This window comes from Zootoca vivipara, chromosome 11 (genome assembly GCF_963506605.1).
Source record: "Zootoca vivipara chromosome 11, rZooViv1.1, whole genome shotgun sequence".
Classification (NCBI taxonomy): domain Eukaryota; kingdom Metazoa; phylum Chordata; class Lepidosauria; order Squamata; family Lacertidae; genus Zootoca; species Zootoca vivipara.
The window spans coordinates 11,557,987-11,573,012 of record NC_083286.1 but is presented as its reverse complement, the minus strand read 5'-3'; the positions used below and the strand labels follow the sequence as shown (position 1 = coordinate 11,573,012).

Here is a 15,026-nt window from a genome sequence, read left to right as displayed (position 1 = left end):
AAATCCTAGAACAACCAATGGGGGTGATGATACATATTTAAATTAGTTTTTCTTCATGCCTCCATGATTGTTCCTTTCATCACTATCAGCTCTCCTGCGCTTTGTTTCCTTCAGTTTATACGAGAAGTTAGACAAAAAGAGCAAAAATTTTATGAGACCCTTTAATGTGGGGCAAATAATTTGCATGGCTATTTTGCTTCTGAAGCACGAAAAGGACGCACATTAAAATGTAGACTGTTGCTCAATATAACAACAAAAAAGCAGGATACTCACACCTTCCCCTTACGAAAAACAAGCCATCATCAAATTGATGAACTGTTTATGGAAAACCACAGTATTTTAGTGATATCGTGAGCAGGATTCAAGATATGAGAGGCAGAAAAAAAGATAAGACGGGGTTTAGCAACAAGTATAAATCAGCAACTAAGGATAAGAATAAAAACATCAGGGTGGGAGGGTGATGGGAAGTCAAAAAGAAAAAATATATAAGTGAATGATATGTTGCTGCGGCTCACAATTGGAGGTCCAGGGGGTCTGTGACACCCTTCACATAACAAAACCTACCATAGAGGTATCATAAATTTCAAAAGTAGGGGGTCCATGGCTTGGCTTTTGAAAAACAGGGGGTCTGCAGTCCTTAGCTAACTGGGAACCACAGGTACCGGTATATTGTACATGAAGTAAACTGGTTAAAAACCTTTGAAAATCCAATAGAAAAAAATAGAAAAAAGAAAAGAAAGCCATCTCGGAGCTCTGTGGTATCCATTTACACCAGTGGTTCCCAACCTTTTTTTTGGCCATGCCCCACCTAAAAGGTAAAGGTAAAGGGGCCCCTGACCATCAGGTCCAGTCGTGTCCGACTCTGGGGTTGCGGCGCTCATCTCGCTCTATAGGCCAAGGGAGCCAGCGTTTGTCCGCAGACAGCTTCCTAAGCATCTCTAAAATCCTTATGCCCGCTCAGGTCCTAAGCTACTGAAGGTACAGTGGTACCTCGACATCCGAATGCCTCGACTTCCGAAGGTTTCGACTTACAAAGTCGGCAAACCCAGGAGTATTTTCGCCACGTGCGCATTCTGCGCCTGCGCAGAAGCGGCACATGCGGTCTGCGCATGCACAAAATTGCGCTTCGCGCATGTGCAAAATGGACACTTCGACATCCGAAGGTTTCGACTTATGAAGAGCGCCGCGGGACGGATCACCTTCGTAAGTTAAGATACCACTGTAATGGGGCCCTTTATATACCCAGCTCTCCTTTTCAACAACAAATTGTCGCTGTTTTTTGTTGTTGTTGAATATATGCTATATGTTAATTTATGGACCTAATAGGTATCTAAAGCCATTTGCACATAACAAAATATGTATTTATCAAAATAATTGTTGAACTGAAATACAATTAAGAAGTATATTAATAGTGAAATAATTATTAAGCTCTAACTTAAAATGATTTTTATTCATAACAAAATAATGCAAACACATTGGCATTTGGCAATAACAAGTTCCTTTAGAAACACAAATTACAAAGACTCATAGTCTCTAGAAACTTGCTATAACATGAAATAATAATAGGAAACCAGTGATATATTAGGGAGCAGGCTAGCAGGCGGGGCCCTTTACTTACATCATAGGAGCCTACACAACACAAAACGCTGTTGCTGTATGTAGGTTTTGTTTTATTTGGAAATGTACATCCAGCTTTTTCCCTTTAATTTTTTTGGGGGCCCCCAAGAGAGTGGGGCCCTAAACTGTAGCTTGTTTAGTTTATACGTAAATCCGGCCCTGGGCCCTGTGACATATTTTTCTTATTATTCAAAATTATTCCTATTCACGTGGAAGAAGCCTAAAAGGCCATTCACTGTTAAGTAACTCATTCTCGAATTGCCCCCTCTTAAAAATCCAATTGCCCAGCAGGTTGATGCAACCTGTTCCCAGAAAGCCCAGTACCACGTGGACAGAAAATGTGCATATCGGTGTGTGTCCCAATCTCGGCTGGAGGGCTACGTGTGTTTGTGTGTCTCGGACGTCCAGGTTTGCCTCTCGCTTCCGAGAGGAGGGCGCATGTGGAGAGGTTGGGGAAGGCGCACGTGGAGAGACGTTGGGGAAAGCGAAGCGCCTCCCTGCCGTGATCAGCAGAGCAACAAAACGCAGGCAGCGCCGCCGTGCGCTTTCCCTTTCTTCCTTTCCCCGACAAGCTCCAAGCTTTTGAATCTCCCCGCCCCTCGACGCCGGCCGGGGCACCCCCCAGCCCCTTCCCCTGGCTGGCTGGCTGCAGGGCAGGAGCGCGCCTCGCCGCTGCGCTGCTGCTCCTTCTCCTCCCTCCGCCGCCATACTGCGGGGCAACCCAAACTTGTTACACACTGGCACCAACTCCTCCTCCTTTGCTGGCCGCCCCCGTTGCCATTCCCATCAGTTGCTGCTGCTGAGCGCGCAGCGAAGGGCCCGCGAACCTGTTCCTGGGGATCAACGCAACAAAATAACAGAGAGGATAAAGAAGTTGGAGAGCAACAGCAGGTAAAGGGCGCTTGCTTTTTTTTGCATGCTGCAGCGGATCGCGGGAGGCGGGGAGGGAGGAGGAGGAGAAGAAGGGGAAGGAGAAGGCGGCGTGCGGGAGGAGCAGCCTCCGTCTTCTGCAAACCCCTTCGGAGCCGCTGGAGGATCTCGGGCTCGGAGGAAGAAGCGCTTCTTCTCCCTTTGCAGGTTTGCAAAGACGGGGCTTCGCTGGAGAGAGAGGCGGTTGTTTTGCCGGGGGAGAGGGCGGCGCTGGAATGCGATTTGCGGGGCTTTGCTGGTGGGAGCGCAAGGGCGAGCTATGGACGCCGGTGGTTGCTGGAGGAAAGGCACTCTCTCCTCTCTGTTTGTTTGTCCATGCGTGTGTTTGGGGATAGGGCGAGCGGCAAGCCCATCACCATCGTAATCGCTGCAGTCATAATTCTTCCGATCGGGAGGCGGGGTGGTGGTGGTGGAAAGGACCGGGGCTGCCCCAAACCCTGCGCGGGAGGACTTGGCGGGGGTTGCGCGGCGTCTCGATCGACGCCGCTTGCTGCTCCGGTGGGCGCGCAGGGAGTGGTGGTCGCCTTGCCATCGCGGGCTGGGGGTGGGATACGGGGAAAACTGGCGTGGCGACGGCTGCCCATCTCCAGACCCCCCTCCCATATGCTACGTGCTAAAAAGAAGAAGACCCCAAACCGTTTCGCCATCCAAAGGTAATTTGGGTTGCTCGCTTTGGACGTTTTGCATTTCAGCGTTCTTTCGCTGCATCGCTTCCACCCAGCGGCTCCCCGCTTGGGCGCTTTGCAGCCGGAGTGCATGCATGCATGCTTGCATCCTCTGCAACCGGTGTCTAACATGTTCACCTGCCTGCGCAGACGCTCCGGTGAATCCGCCTCGTCTCCCCGACGCCCTTTTATTTATTTTTATCCATGGGGGCAACGCAGCCTCTCTTTGTGTGCAGGCTTCAAGGGAAGAGGTGGGCTTCCACTATTGCCCTGTCATGATTTAGGGGGCTGTGTCTGTGTTTCTTCCGCCTGGCGGTGGTGGTTGGTGAGGACGTTTAAAAGGTCTTTTTTTCTGCCTCCCCGGTGAGATTTTACATAAGGCCGAAGGGAAGGGGCCTTTTGCAATAATGGAGTTGCTGTGGAAAGAAATGAAGGAAGGCGGGCGCGGGGGAGAGAAGACTTAATCTGCTAAACTTTTCCCTGGAAACGGATGCAATATCATTAGCTTTCCATTTTAATCCGGGTTGAGTGGCTGCTGTCTTGCCCCTATCATTAATGTTAATGTTTGTATTTATGGGGAAATATATTGCCACTAGCTAAGGGAATTAAAAATAGCCGGTACTTATGGGCCCGGACTGACCCAGTGGAAAATAACCAGTGATGCTCTGGATAGTATTAAAAAACAAAACAAGAACCCAGTGCGGTTTGACAGGTTGATAAATTTCCTCTCCTAAATCTGTTGACAAGTCTTCAGAATGCTCCTTCCCTGCGGCAATACTGTATAGAGTGCTGTACATCTTGTCCAATGGAATAGGGGTAGTAGTAATACCCTCCGGAAACTGGGGTGGGTTAGGGCAAGGAATCTGAGTCTGTATGTCTTCAGGTCATGGACAGAGTGTTTTGGAGAAGGGGATGTTGAGTGGGACCGCAGTGCACCTGTTTTCTCCATGCGCCTGTCCTCCGTTGGGCTCTCTGATGATTGCCAGGGTAAACATGGAAAAGATACAGGAGTTGGTTCCCCCCCCCCCGCTTTTTGATAAATCTAACACTGCAAAGAGCTCCCTGGGGGCTATTTCTGAGCTTAAACTGTGCACGTGTGTTTTCTTAGCATTAAGTCATTCAAAACTTAATTCTGTGTATACATACGTTTTTTTCAAAACATTATCTTTTGACCTTAATGGGTTTTAAGACAACCCCTTTTCGGTGACGCTGTGTTGTTGTTTTTAAGGCGTGAGCTGAGATGACAGCAGGTGGCCTGTGGCACTCCCTCCTTCCCTCCAAACTGGTTAGATGTGGGATGCTTCTCTCCTGCCTTCATGTTATTTGGGACTGTGGTCTGAAGACACCGTGCAGCTTTCATGTTGGGGTTTTGTGCTTCACGAACGGGTGTGCCTACAGCAGAGTAATATTACACAATATTTTTTTTTATTAAAAAAACCCACAACAAAAGGGATGCATGATAAAAGGGTTTTAACATGTGGTTGGCACTATTATATGCTGTTGTGCCATGGGATGGGCTGATGGTGAGAGAGCCTTCTTGACAGCAGCTTCAGAGGACACTCGAAATTCACTGACTCCGCAATGATGCTACTGAGTGACAAGAATAACATTGGGCAGAGAGTTCCACCTTGGAGCCCTTTTGCCTATGAACATGAGTTTTTGGGATAGTACATCTTCCATCTTAGCCAGGTTGAGGGATAGGAGACCTGAGCTAGAGGGCTTTAGTGATAGGAGACCTGAGTTAGAGGGCTTTGTGGAGAGATGCATAATAATAATAATAATAATTTATTATTTATACCCTGCCCACCTGGCTGGGTTTCCCCAGCCACACTGGGCGGCTTCCAACAAAAGATTAAAATACAATAGTCTGTTAAACATTAAAAGTTTCCCTAAACAGGGCTGCCTTCAGATGTCTTCTAAAAGTCTGGTAGTTGTTTTTCTCTTTGACATCTGGTGGGAGGGCGTTCCACAGGGCAGGTGCCACTACCGAGAAGGCCCTCTGCCTGGTTTCCTGTAACTTGGCTTCTCACAGCGAGGGAACCGCCAGAAGGCCCTCGGCACTGGACCTCAGTGTCCGGGCAGAGTGATGGAGGTGGAGATGCTCCTTCAGGTATACTGGGGGCTGTGTTCTCACCATTCTTCTCAACAGCTGAGACCCATACTGTGCAAACCATTCACTGGCAGACCTGGCGCCACGGACCTGACTAGGGTGGCTTTTATGCGTGCAAATTTTACAAGGTCACTGTGCATTCACATGATGTGCATGTCAGGTTCATGCAAAATTATTATATTAATGGGGATAAATCGCCCAGGAAAACTCTGCACCAGAACTGTGAAATGGGCTGCAAATACAACAAAAATGGTATTTAAAGGTTGAGTAGATAGAGGAGGCACCAAAGACTCTCCTTGCCTGGGCTAAATGTAGCCTCCACCTTTTTCAGTAAAAATCTAAATGCTTTTCTGTCTCCTATACTTCTAGAGATGTATGTACACATTATTTCCCCCAAGGATTAGACCAGTTCACCCAGCCCTTCAAATCCCTGCAGTCTTATCACCCGATGGTCTGTTCAGGTGGGCCTGATAGTGGACCAGTAAATATCTCTCTTGTCTATGTAATCCAATTGCAAACTACTTAAGAAATTGTAGATTACCCCATGCAATTATCCATTGCTGCTTTTCTTTCCATTATCTTTTCCCTGTTCACATTTTCCTCTGATTTCTATTTGGACTCATTTTGCATTTATCCTGGGTATATAAAGTTCTTCTTTGCAGTGAAGGAACAAGTCAAAACAGCACTTCTTCTGAATTTTAATGGGGTGTATTTTTTTTAATTAAGAAGTCACATAGCCTTATCAGTACTAAGCTTCCTGATTTATCTGAAAGGCAGTGATTTTTCTTAATAGAAGGCTTTGATTCTAAGGGCAATAGTGCCCTTATGAATGAAGAACGTTTTCCAATGGATTGAAACTGTAATTTTTGCAGTCTCTGTCAGTTTGGAGCTTGGTCATGTGAGAAGGGCCAGCAGTGCAAGTGGTTCTGTTGTTGAAGAGCTGATTTCCTGAATGATTTCATAAGAAGGATAGTTTTCCACTATAAGGGGGGGATCCAGAAAGGCACATGTTGTGCTGCGTTCCAAAAATGTAAGACAATGAAACATTTTTTGATTGAGAAACAAAGCTTGCCCTGGACATTGAAAGAAAGATGCTATTCTTCTGCTCTTTAGTCGCAGACCATGCCTTATTCCCTGATAATATTCTCTGGAACGCAAAAGGTATTGCAATATTGAAGCTTCTTTAACTTGTCCTAGAACAGGGGTGGCCAACTTCCAAGAGACCGCAATCTACTCACAGAGTTAAAAACTGGGAGTGATCTACCCCCTTTTTCGGGGTTCAGGTCAAAGTTGTTGAGCTTCTTTAGGGAGGAGGAAAGTGATGCTGAGCTTTTTTAAGGAAGGAAAACCCTGTTTTTGGTGGTTCAGGTCAAAGTTGTTGAGCTTTTCATAGGGAGGAAAGCCCAGTTTTTTAGGGGTGCAGGGCAAAGATGTTAAGGTTTTTTAGGGGAGCCAGTTTGTTAGCTTCTTTGGGGGGACCCACTGATCTACCAGTGATCTACCACAGACACCCAGTGATCTACTGGTAGATCACGGTCTACCTGTTGGACATGCCTGTCCTGGAACATTGCATTGCATTCCTTAATAAAGTTTCTCTGTGGTGTTTCTAGCAATGTATGTTTGACAGTAGCACTCGATAGAAAAATTGCCCGCCCCCATCATGCTTCAAATAGCACCAGGCCCATAGGTAACGAAGAGAGGGTTAAAGTGAGCTGTGCGATTTTTCTGAACAGGAGATTAAATAAATCTCCTATTACAAATGCTCATACATGAAGAACAAAATACCCTTCCTTTGTTTGCAGATCTATTTTCAAGATGCAATATCTAATTCTCTCTCTGTCCCCCCTTCCCCTGGTGTATGTATGGTAGCAAACTTAATTGCTATTCAGTAGGCATCCAACAGAGTGGACGTCTTAAATCATTAGCATGAGTTTCATCAGAGCCAAATCCGGGGACTTCTGAAAGTTGGGCAAGAAATCACCCACCTGTTGATTTACCTGTTGACTAAATCTGCAGCTGTGCAACACAGCGAAGATGCAGTTGATGAAAGTTTCATGTTTTTATTACCGGTAATAGGCACGTACATGGATTGTGAGCTAGAGACTTGATTTCATGGTTTGGCGATAGGATATGCTGCTCGTGCACAGCAGTTAAAAAATACCGGTGGCTTTGCATCAAGCTCTGGTTCCCATGGCATAGGGTGGTTGTACAGAGGCTGCTTATTTTGCAATCTTCCCAATGTTGGTGCAGAAAGGTTCTGCATCAGTTGTTGTTTTTCAGAGCCCATGCTGTGTTTCTAGTTGTTTTAACGCACTATGGTGCGTCCTGTGAGCCTCAGGCCTTAGGCAAGCAGGAGAGGGAAAAGTACATGTCACAATTTGAATTGCACCGCCCTTGTGAGAAAGAAAAGCGGTTGTGATCGAGATATGGGGGCAGACTTGGAAGGTAGCATTCTGGGGACGGTACCTATTTACGGTGGTACCTTGGTTCTCAAACTTAATCTGTTCCGGAAATCCGTTCCAAAACCAAAGCGTTCCAAAACCAAGGCACGCTTTCCCATCGGAAGTAATGCAAAATGGATTAATCTGTTCCAGACTTTTGAAAACAACCCCTAAAACAGCAATTTAACATGAATTTTTCTATCGCAACGAGATCATTGATTCATAAAATGAAAGCAATAAACAATGTACTGCAGTCACACCATCAATCAGTAGCTGAACAGGGATCCACATAGTCACAAAAACAAACAAAAAAGAGCCGCAAAATAAATAGCAGAAACAGACAGACCTCAGCATAACACTCAAAACGGAAGCGTAACACTCAAAACGGAGCATGTTTGGCTTCCAAAAATGTTCGCAAACCAGAACACTTACTTACAGGTTTGCAGTGTTTGGGTTCCAAGTTGTTTGTGTACCAAGGCGTTTAAGAACCAAGGTACCACCCTATATGACTTCAAGAAGATTTAATAGATGTTCCAGCCAACTGCTTTTCTATAGATACCCAAAGCAGCTACTTATTACGATGGCTACGGTTGCAGTCCTAATGTGCACTTAGGTGGGAGTCAGACTACAGTAGTTAGAATCAGAAGGCCTTTATTTTGAGTCACATGTTTCAGATTGTACTGCCTAGCCGAAATCTTAAGTATGCTTATTAGGAGCCTCGGACCTCAGTGGAATTTACCTCCAAGTAAATTCCAGCCTGATTTACGGTTTGGACCAGGGGTCCCCAAACTAAGGCCCGGGGGCCGGCTACGGCCCAATCACCTTCTAAATCCGGCCCGCGAACAGTCCGGGAATGAGCATGTTTTTATATGAGTAGAATGTGTCCTTTTATTTAAAATGCATCTCTGGGTTATTTTTGGGACCTGCCTGGTGTTTTTACATGAGTAGAATGTGTCCTTTAATTAAAATGCATCTCTGGGTTATTTGTGGGGCATAGGAATTCGTTCATATGTTTTTCCAAAATATAGTCTGGGGGGGGGACCAGTCCACTGTCCCTCTGACCTTGTGGGGGGCCAGACTATGCACAAATTCCTATGCCCCACAAATAACCCAGAGATGCAATTTAAATAAATGGACACATTCTACTTATGTAAAAACACCAGGCAGCCCCCATAAATAACCCAGAGATGCATTTTAAATAAAAGGACACATTCTACTAATGTAAAAACATGGGCCGTATTTAGAAGGCGATCGGGCCACATCCGGCCCCTGGGCCTTAGTTTGAGGACCCCTGGTCTAGTCCTTTCCCTGCCCAGCCCCCCTAATATTCTTCAGAGGTTCTCTTCTCCAGTCTTCAGAGAGTAGCTGGAAGTGGGGAAGCAGAAAAAGGTCCTTTCCTTCCAATGTGCAGTTTTAATCTGAAATCTTAGGCGCAGAACTGCACCCAGGGCTCAGAAACTGCTCTCGCTAATGAAATTCCCTGTCGCAAAATGTGCCTAGAACAGGGGTCGGCAACCTAAGGCCCATAAGCCACAAGCGGCCCATGGGGGTTGTTTAACTGTCCTATGGACCCCTGCTGCCCGCTCGGGAACTCCCACTGCCCGCTCGGTTGGCTCCCGTGCGCTGTGCTAAACCAGCGGGGAGCAGAGCGGGGACCGCCTTCTGCGATGCTGGCTGGCTTCCCATTCCTGCAGCCAATGGGAAGCTGTGCACGCCTCCTCCGCGCCAGAAGGAGCGCTGCAAATAGCGTTTGCGCATGCATGTGTGTGCACACACACACTCCGGCCCACCGTGGCGTCTGTGGGACCGTGAGCCGGCCCAAGCCACAAAAACTTTGCCGACCCCTGGCCTAGAACAATGGGAGTTTCGAACACTGCTCCAGATGGTGGAGATGTTAGTCAAAAGCCAGGTGCAAAATGCGCCAGGCACCGGGCTAATTTCGAACACTGCCACAACTCCATGGTGAGGTGTTTGGGGGGCTGCCCTCCTTAATTCAGGGGGGGGGAATGCTCTTTTTAGTCATACAGTTCTTAAGATCAGTTCTCCTATTGGAATGTCTGGGAGAGCAGAAAAACTATGAATATAGGTGATCGTTGTCAAAGTGGCTAAATTCATAACGCCTCGTGTTTAGCCCAGAACCTATTTATCCTGCTTTGCATGGGGAAAGAGTCGAGAGGGCGAGAAAAGAACATTTCATAACAGAAAATAACCAATTGTGGTGATGTAAAGGGAATTGAGTGTTGGAACTCAATAGTATCCCACATGTTTACAAAGCTGAATTATTTAAGCATTTGCAGCCTGATCTACAGTTATGTGAAGTTTGATACACTTTGTCTGCTTTGCTCTTATAGATCAAGCACAGGCGTCCCAAGCTTTCTTGTGCTGGACCCAGCGTTCAAAACTCCCATTGTTCCAGACGCCTTTTGCGACAGGGAATTTTATTAGCGCCACCAGTTTCTGAGCTCTGGGCGCAGTACGGCGCCTAAGATTTCAGATTATTGGGGGTGTTTGGGCGGATGGTGCGGGTGGCCGTTCTTTCACGTGGTGATAATGGTGCACTCAGATTTGATACCGCCCACACCGGCCATATGGAAGTTCTTTCCATGTGGAAAAGTCCCTAATGTTTGCATTGGCTAAAGTGCCCAATCAACTATGTAAAAGGCTTCCTCAAGTGTTCCTGCGGTACATGGAAGTGAGTCCAAAATTCTGTGCCTGCTGACCTTCAAGCCATTGGCAGTACCCTTGCAAACAGATATCTAACTACAGAATTGCATTTAAATAAAAATAAAAATGGAAAGAGATAGTTGTTAGCATAGAGGCTAGCATATTTAATTTTTAAGAACGTCAGTTAAGTATTTTAAAGTAGCTTTAAGCGTATGCATACCATGAATTGTGCATGTATGTTGATCTAGTTTCTCCTAGGGTTGGCAACATAGCTATTTTATACATACCGCATCCTGCCGGGGCTACAAATGCCAGTGGATGTTATGGTTTCTTCTATGTACATTCTTGGAAAGATGGAGTCTATTATTATTAGAGACTACTGGTTGCTGTTAATCCTTAAGTAGACATATACTTTTAGAAGTGTGTTAGAATAAGTTTCCTGAACTCAGAGGCATTTGATTTCTGCTTACGGTAGGCAGCCTGCGTTTTGAACCCCTTTCAACAAACTTCAGAACGTCTGCCTGCCTTCGCCCTTAGGTGCCTAAATATTGTTCTGCTACCTGGACTAACGGAGCCATAGAAATTCCTCTCATGTTTGTTTATTTGTTCCTGTATTGGTTAGAAATGCATAATTACGACAGCTGTTCCTAGATTTTCAGGTTTTTCCGTAACTAACTTCTTGTCTAAGTAAAACTGATTTATGACCTTAGGAATCACATACGAAAATCTCACACTACTCCTGTTCAAAGCATTTTGCAAACACACTTTGGGTTAGGGCAGAGCTTTCCAAATTGTGTGTCGCGACATGTTTGTGTATCAGCTGCAGTGTGTGGGTGTGTCGCACAAATGCTCCCCATGCTGGGGCTGGAAAGGCTTTAGTTTGCTAGTAAAACTGAATTGCCGTGTCGCGAAATGACGCATGTCTAAAAAGTGTGTCACCAACATGAAAAGTTTGGAAAGCTCTGGGTTAGGGAAATACTGACCATTTAATGTTAGTAGCCTTTAGTGTTGTAATGTCTTGTCGCAATTTGTTTTTTCTTCGTCTCTTTTTGCATGAAAAATCGCCCATGCATTATCACTTATTAAAGCTTGCAGATGACATGCTGGCGGTTCTAATAAATGTGTGGCCCAAGAATGCCTTTTCTGGCTGCCATCTATACCAGGTATAGATGCATCTATATCAGGGGTCAGCAAACTTTTTCAGCAGGGGGCTGGTCCACTGTCCTTCAGACCTTGTGGCGGGCTGGACTATTTTTTGGGGGGTGGGGGAAATGAATGAATTCCTATGCCCCACAAATAACCCAGAGATGCATTTTAAATAAAAGGACACATTCTACTCATGTAAAAACACACTGATTCCCGGACTGTCCGCAGGCCGGATTTAGAAGGCGATTGGGCCGGATCCAGCCCCAGGGACCCATGATCTATACCAATGCATAGAAGACATCTCCATACTGTGACATTCTGTGCCGCAAAATAGGCAGCATATTAAAATGACGCACGCTGTTGGAAAAACCGAACATTTTATGTAGTTCCAATTTTTGCTGCTGCTGTGGCCATATTGTGTTGAGCACTGTGGGTAGCAATCAGTATCGAAAAAATTTCAGAATTGAATTCATTCCCACTCCTGCCCTCCTTCTTTTAAAACACACACAAAGAGAAGCTGATGTCAGGAATATCGCACCCCGCTAGGATTTTCTACCCATACTTGTTGCTCTGTTTTGCTGTATTGAAAAATTGGCCTTTGCCTACAGCTAACATACTCCTAATCCAACCGTTGACAAATATCAAACTTGCGCCAACTATAGATCAGCATATGTAAGATGCTTGACTGCAGCGTTCAAAACTTGGGTGGATTTTGCACCCAGCTATTGCCCACTTGCAACCAGGTTAAGATGCCCAGGCGCCATAACATCACCACCATCTAGAGGTGCATTTCTGGGGATCCTTGCATCTTGCCTGTTTTCACACACTAACAACACACCCAGTAGAATTCTACCCGCATTATTTCACCTGCACAATCAGAACGAGTTTCAGGAAGCCAAAAGTTGCATTGAAAAAATACGACTTTCAAGCCGTCTGGCCTCAAAATGGCAACTAGACATTCCATTTTGCTGCCTGCAACCCTAGTTTAAGGATACATTTGTCCCCTAGCTTATATATCCGTGTTTCTAACACTGCTTGGCTGTAGGTAGCATAAACTACAGACGTATAGTATGCTACTTACAGCTCCTAGATTTCCCACAGGGCAGGGATGGGGAACCTGCAGCTGTGATGTTGTTAGACTACAACTGCCATCAGCTCAGTTGGCATGGTCAGTAGTTGGGGATGATGAGAGTTGCAGTCTAGCAGCCTCAGGAGCAAGCAGGAACAGGTTCCCCATCCTCATGCAGAGACACTGTAAAGGGTATCTTAGTCTTTAAATGCTCCTGCACTCCTTCTCAGTAGTATTCCCTGTTTGTCCTTTCAGTAGTAAACCTGAAGGAGCGTCTCCACCCCCATCGTTCAGCCCAGACACTGAGGTCCAGCTCCAAGGGCCTTCTGGCGGTTCCCTCACTGCGAGAAGTGAAGTTACAGGGAAGCAGGCAGAGAGGGCCTTCTTGGTAGTGGCACTCGCCCTGTGGAACTCCCTCCCACCAGATGTCAAGGAAATAAATACTGTAACTATCTGACGTTTAGAAGAAATCTGAAGGCAGCCCTGTTTAGAGAAGTTTTTTTTATGTTTGATGTTTTAATGTATTTTTAATCTTTTGTTGGAAGCCGCCCAGAGTGGCTGGGGAAACCCAGCGAGATGGGCAGGGCACAAATAAATAAATAAATAATAATAATTATTATTAGATAAAATCTTATCAGTGCCTCAAATAGGCCAAAGTAAATAGACAGTTGTTGTAGCCTGCCTTGCAGTGTGTGTTAAGGCTGAAAGGCAGGTTGTAATTTTAAATTTATAACTACAGAAACACACACACACACACACACACACACACACACACCTCTTATAGCTGCAAGCACCCTGATGACCTGGATCTGATAGATTTGCACATAATGAATCATACAGATTAGAATCATGCAAATCAAGCTATAGTTTAGATAACCTATTAAAGACAAAAGAGCAGAGCTGTATTGTCTGGGGTTTTTTTTAACGTGGCATCTCTAAACTCTACCTTACTTTTTCCCCTGTGTGTGGTTTATCAAAGAAAAGATTGGTTTGCCTCACACTTTCCCTCGCTTTAAAAAAAACAACAAAAAAAACCAAGCTTCTTTCTTAACACTTCAGTAAATAGGCCTTGTAAGCGCTCCTCTGAGACTTATTTCTAACACTTCCTCCGCTATCAAACTTTCTACAGGAAGTGGGTGTGGGGTGGGAGCAACCTTCAAAAAAGCAGTGAGTTCTGCCTTCTGTCGTTTAATTGCTCTCTTTATGAGCTTCGCATCCCTCTGTCAAAGTGGCTCTGTCCACTTCCTTCGCTGGCTCATGTGCAATAGAACGCCAGCTATTTTAATTGTTTTATTTATTTATTTTTTTAAAAAAGCTTTTCAGAAAACTATGAAACAAGTTATTGCAAAGTTATGAGCACGTTGGTTTGCACAAAGCAATTTGGTTTTTATTTATTTATTATTATTTTTTTTAAAAACATAAGCTCAAGGCAGCCCCGAGCAATCCACAAAGAAATGCGAAGTATTTTGTTTGGGGACTTTGGAGCCGGTTCGCAGGTGTGTACGGTATATAACCACCACTGTATGAAAACAAACATGGGGTCAAAGTGGGGATGCTCAGCCCTTCAGGGCTACTTTTTGCCTCTTCCGTTGTATTTTTGCACAGAGATTTCAGTACCGTTTGCTCTCTGCTCCACCATGTAGCCTGCTTTAAGTCAAGCTCATTGCAAAAGCCCAGCTTGGTGGTGAATGAGAAGATCCTGGGTAAAGAGCAGCTCTTAATGATCTCTCAAGGAGCCTTGCTATCCAGACTCAGAATGTGACCCCACCCTTGTACGATGGGGAGCTGTCCTGTCCCCCCCCCCCAGGGTTGCTTCTTTAAAAACTCAGAAAAGCTCCCTTTTGTTACAGGTTTGTGCAGATTCAGCGGAGGCCCTTCCCTGGCTTTAAAAACCCACTCTCCACAGTCCACAGACAAACCTTGGTTCCCGAACGGCTTAGCTGTCAAACAAATCGGCTCCCGAACGCTGCAAACCCGGAAGTAAGTGTTCCGCTTGGCGAACCTTTTTCAGAAGCCGAACGTCCGGCGCGGCTTCTGCTTGAGTGCAGGAAGCTCCTGCAGCCAATCGGAAGCCGCGCCTTGGTTTTCGAACGGCTTTGGGAGTCGAACGGGCTCCCGGAACAGATTAAGTTCGAGAACCAAGGGACCACTCTACCTGAGACATCTTGTGCTGGCACTAGGTGTCTTTAAGTGCTTGATCCTGTACCGTGTTTCCCCTTTTTTAAGACGTAGTCAGAAAGTAAGCCATGGCAGCATTTTTAGCATTAGTGAAATCTAAGACACCCCCCGAAAATAAGACATACCTCCATGCGAGACCGCCGAGCGCCCCAGCCAGCCAGAGGGGCCTGGAACTGGCTGTTGCTGCAGAGAACGCATGGAGCGCC

General features: G+C 45.8%; 1 protein-coding gene across 7 annotated transcripts in view; it reads left to right on the top strand.

Annotated features, from left to right (window-relative positions):
* The first annotated feature begins 2,052 nt into the window (after positions 1-2,052).
* SEMA4D (semaphorin 4D) overlaps positions 2,053-15,026 on the top strand; it is a 144,940-nt gene continuing 131,966 nt past the window's right edge. For 2 of the 7 annotated variants that reach the window (XM_035099540.2, XM_035099536.2), the window contains exon 1: positions 2,057-2,508. The gene's annotated coding sequence lies outside the window, so the exon portion shown is untranslated. Of the gene's footprint in view, positions 2,509-2,562; positions 2,695-14,492; positions 14,623-15,026 lie in introns of those variants that run through there. The other 5 variants (XM_035099537.2, XM_035099538.2, XM_035099542.2 and 2 more) reach the window with 5 other exon arrangements.